The sequence below is a fragment of the Rhynchophorus ferrugineus genome, unplaced genomic scaffold, assembly GCF_030347505.1.
Source record: "Rhynchophorus ferrugineus isolate W39M unplaced genomic scaffold, kcgeb_rfMv2 rfM512, whole genome shotgun sequence".
Classification (NCBI taxonomy): Eukaryota; Metazoa; Arthropoda; class Insecta; order Coleoptera; family Curculionidae; genus Rhynchophorus; species Rhynchophorus ferrugineus.
Window position 1 is genome coordinate 62,501 of NW_027473089.1, and position 4,794 is coordinate 67,294.

The 4,794-nt window shown below is 45.9% G+C and overlaps 2 non-coding genes across 2 annotated transcripts; both read right to left on the reverse strand.

The window, feature by feature from the left end:
* Positions 1 to 82: 82 nt before the first annotated feature.
* On the reverse strand, positions 83 to 237 carry LOC143206021 (5.8S ribosomal RNA). The gene has a single exon (XR_013008064.1). It is a non-coding gene; the product is annotated as a 5.8S ribosomal RNA (ribosomal RNA).
* A 708-nt stretch (positions 238 to 945) lies between these two features.
* Positions 946 to 2,934, reverse strand: LOC143206023 (small subunit ribosomal RNA). Its single transcript, XR_013008066.1, has one exon. It is a non-coding gene; the product is annotated as a small subunit ribosomal RNA (ribosomal RNA).
* Between the last annotated feature and the right edge of the window lie 1,860 nt (positions 2,935 to 4,794).

The window sequence follows — 4,794 nt, forward strand, 5'->3', positions numbered from 1 at the left end:
GCGCTTATACGCTCAGCACGCTCAGACATTTCTCGTCGATCGCGAAGATCAAAGAAAATCCGAGCAGTCTTGAAATGAGATACGACCCTCAGCCAGGAGTGGTCCGGGTATGAGATCCCAGGACCGCAATGTGCGTTCGAAATGTCGATGTTCATGTGTCCTGCAGTTCACAAGTTGACGCGCAATTAGCTGCGTTCTTCATCGACCCACGAGCCAAGTGATCCACCGTTTAGGGTAATCTTTTTTTAAGTTAGGTTTTAAACGCATATCGAAACGTTTCTATTATAAGACGACGACGACGACGACGACGCGCGCTCACGTCATAGACAGCGCTTGCGCCCCTTTCGCAGCCGCCGTCGACTTTAAAACGCTCTTACGGTTTATTTTCGTCTTCTCCACTACACACAACGAGAGGAGCGGAGACAGACTACTCGAAATGGTGACGTTCGTTGTAAATTTTCGTCGTCTCACCTCGTACGACAACAAAAGAGCATACGCTGATCATAGTTTGGCAATATTTTCGTAAACTAAATCTCACCCTTTTGGAATGAAACAAACGAAGGGTGATAAGATTTTCGTAAACTAATCACATTACCGATCATCGTATATGTTCGTCGATATGAGGATCGAAACGTCGATTAGAAATATAATTGGCAAAATCGTTTTATTTTGCGCTCGATTTGTCCATTTATAACGAAATCCGTCGTAGGCCGACGATTATTACTCGTCGTCCTATATAACAACATCTTCATCGTATATATCTCCGCTTTCGGGCGTACATCTTTTAAAACCATATATTATAGGTACCCGAAAACAGCTACGTTGACGACGTCGAAATTCGATCGGAACTTCCGAACTTCGTAGATGGCTCTTTAACGTTCGACAATGATTTTTACAGACTTGTACGTTTACCTATTATATATATATAGGCATAACAACACACTGTAATGATCCTTCCGCAGGTTCACCTACGGAAACCTTGTTACGACTTTTACTTCCTCTAAATGATCAAGTTTGGTCATCTTTTCCTACACATCGACGACGCCGAAACGCCATCGCGTGTCGATCCGAAGACCTCACTAAATCATTCAATCGGTAGTAGCGACGGGCGGTGTGTACAAAGGGCAGGGACGTAATCAACGCGAGCTTATGACTCGCGCTTACTGGGAATTCCTCGTTCATGGGGAACAATTGCAAGCCCCAATCCCTAGCACGAAGGAGGTTCAGCGGGTTACCCGGGCCGCTCGGCCAGGGAAGACACGCTGATTCCTTCAGTGTAGCGCGCGTGCGGCCCAGAACATCTAAGGGCATCACAGACCTGTTATTGCTCAATCTCGTGCGGCTAGAAGCCGCCTGTCCCTCTAAGAAGAATAGTTTGTACGCCGACAGTAAAAACCGCGCACGAACCGCGAAACCCGAAAGCAACGCGGCCGGCGGGCCTTTAGGATGTCAAAAAGCGCCTAGTTAGCAGGCTAGAGTCTCGTTCGTTATCGGAATTAACCAGACAAATCGCTCCACCAACTAAGAACGGCCATGCACCACCACCCACCGAATCAAGAAAGAGCTCTCAATCTGTCAATCCTTCCGGTGTCCGGGCCTGGTGAGGTTTCCCGTGTTGAGTCAAATTAAGCCGCAGGCTCCACTCCTGGTGGTGCCCTTCCGTCAATTCCTTTAAGTTTCAGCTTTGCAACCATACTTCCCCCGGAACCCAAAAGCTTTGGTTTCCCGGAAGCTGCCCGTCGAGTCATATTAGGGAACGTCGACGGATCGCTAGCTGGCATCGTTTAAGGTTAGAACTAGGGCGGTATCTGATCGCCTTCGAACCTCTAACTTTCGTTCTTGATCAATGAAAGCGTTTTTGGCAAATGCTTTCGCTTCTGTTCGTCTTGCGACGATCCAAGAATTTCACCTCTAACGTCGCAATACGAATGCCCCCATCCGTTCCTATTAATCATTACCTCGGGGTTCCGAAAACCAACAAAATAGAACCGAGGTCCTATTCCATTATTCCATGCATACAGTATTCAGGCGAAATTTTAGCCTGCTTTGAGCACTCTAATTTGTTCAAAGTAAACGTGCCGGCCCACCTCGACACTCAGTAAAGAGCACCGCGGCAGGATTGAGTTGGGCCGTCGTAACCACGACGCGCACAACACGCACGCCGAAACGCACGCGCGACGGCGACGCGACACGACTAAGCCCACCGGCAGGACGTCTCGCGAAAAACACGCCAGTTAACACCGCGAACGATGAACCGGCGGCGCGAGACACAAATTCGACTACGAGCTTTTTAACCGCAACAACTTTAATATACGCTATTGGAGCTGGAATTACCGCGGCTGCTGGCACCAGACTGGCCCTCCAATTGATCCTCGTTAAAGGGTTTAGAGTGTACTCATTCCGATTACGGGGCCTCGGATGAGTCCCGTATCGTTATTTTTCGTCACTACCTCCCCGTGCCGGGAGTGGGTAATTTGCGCGCCTGCTGCCTTCCTTGGATGTGGTAGCCGTTTCTCAGGCTCCCTCTCCGGAATCGAACCCTGATTCCCCGTTACCCGTTACGACCATGGTAGGCGCAGAACCTACCATCGACAGTTGATAAGGCAGACATTTGAAAGATGTGTCGCCGGTGCGAGACCGTGCGATCAGCTTAAAGTTATTCAGAGTCACCAAGTTGTACGATGACGAGCGCGAACCCGAAACCGATTGGTTTTGATCTAATAAAAGCACTCCTTCCATCTCTGGTCGGAGCTCTGTTTGCATGTATTAGCTCTAGAATTACCACAGTTATCCAAGTAATTGTGGGTACGATCTAAGGAACCATAACTGATTTAATGAGCCTTTCGCGGTTTCACCTTAATTCGGTATGTACTGAGACATGCATGGCTTAATCTTTGAGACAAGCATATGACTACTGGCAGGATCAACCAGGGAACTGTTCTTATTATTTTATCGACACGAAGCAGATAAAACAAATACAGACACAGTTTATTTTATAAGTTTGACTTATAAAGAAACGTGTGCGTAAGACGACGATATATAATATATATCGACGACTAATAAAAAGGAGGTGCATGATAGCGCGCCTAGACGACGGAAAAACCGGTCCGAGGCGCCACGCTCTTACATTTTAATATTAGTTGTCTAATAAAACAAAACGATATCATCATCTTAGACACATCTTTTGTTTTTTTTATACACAACCGATCGACTAGGCACCCAATTATCTCGATTATCGACGACGATCGTCGACTACGTCGAAAATTGGATGCCGCAAAATATCGTTCGGCGTTTATAAGACCTCGAAAAACATTCTCTCCGAACCCTTCGCTAGATAGAAATATATAAAGCGACAAGGAAACCTCGTACGAGAAACGTTTCGTGATTTTTTATTTTATTCTCGCTCGGAGAGCAGAGAGCTATCGCAAAATGTGTTGCTGTTTTATGAACGTTCCGATGAAAAACCGATACGTCCATAAAAATAATAATTCCAATCGCATATGAATCGTGGATCATCTTCTTCTAACGAAGCCGAATGTTCCCGCCGAATTCGCGATCTCGCAGTGATACCGTCGTCGTCGTCGTACGCTTCCCGATATATCGAAAAAAACCGACCAGGAAGAACAACGAAACGACGATACAAAATCGCGAGAGCGTTACGAATATATAATAACACGACGAAATACGCTTTTTATTTAGATAAATAAAAAAATACGGTTCGGATCTTATATATTAACATATAATATGTAATACCACCTTCGCTGATCAAAAGCCACTCGGTAAAAGTGTCACAGCGCCGGTCGACCCGACCCGTCGTATCCGTCTCTCGTATCGCCCCACGTAGAAGCGCACACGATTTAAGCGCGGGTCTCTCGCCAGCTATCGGAAATGTATGGGTGTTTTAGAACAGATCGTTTATACGGACGTTGCGCAAATTTTTCGTTTTTTACGTCTGCCCGTTCTCGTTATTATCGGAATGTTCCGATGAATAAACTTTAGCTTTAGACAACGTGAACTTCTAAAGCAATAATTTTAACCTCTCGTGTTAATACGTCCTCAGGCCGTTTCTAGACTGCCGATCACGTTCTTTAAAAGTCGGAAAATTCCGATCCATAAAATTATGCTAGTAGAATGTAAAGATCCTTCATAGGATGGATACTGTCACATATCGATACGGCGATCGGAGTAAAACTGTTCTCACGTATTTCAGGACATTTTAGGTTGTTACGTCGGCCCGTTCGTTATTATCGGTATATACCTATGAATAAATGTTTTGCTTGTAGAACGTAAGATTCCAAAAGAATGATTCGCCGAAACGATGGTGCACCCTTACGATCGGATATTTGCCGCTTATTGGCCATTTTCTATAATTCATCCGTTAGATATCGTTTATCGACTACGGATAAGGTTTTCCGATATCAGAATGTTCCTAAGGATGATTCGAAAGTGATTTGAACGAAGAATTTGATAGAATGAATCCTTTATTTATCCATTGAGTACAGGGTACGGAGTGTCTGCGGGGTCAGCTAATATATTATATTTCTCTCTCGACGTAATGGTAACTCGAAGTCCGAACCGCGCTCATGAAGCTCGGTTTCAATCCAATCCATGTTGGTCGGTTCCTCGAGAGGAACGCCGTATCTTCGCGGTCGACCGCCTAATGAATCAGGTGGTAAAAGTCCAAGCCCAGCGCGGCAACGGCAGGCGCGTTCAACGTTTTAACTGCCAATTCTACGGTCATTCATCGGCCAACTGTAAAGCCACTCCGGCCTACGTCAAGTCCCAAAGACAGAA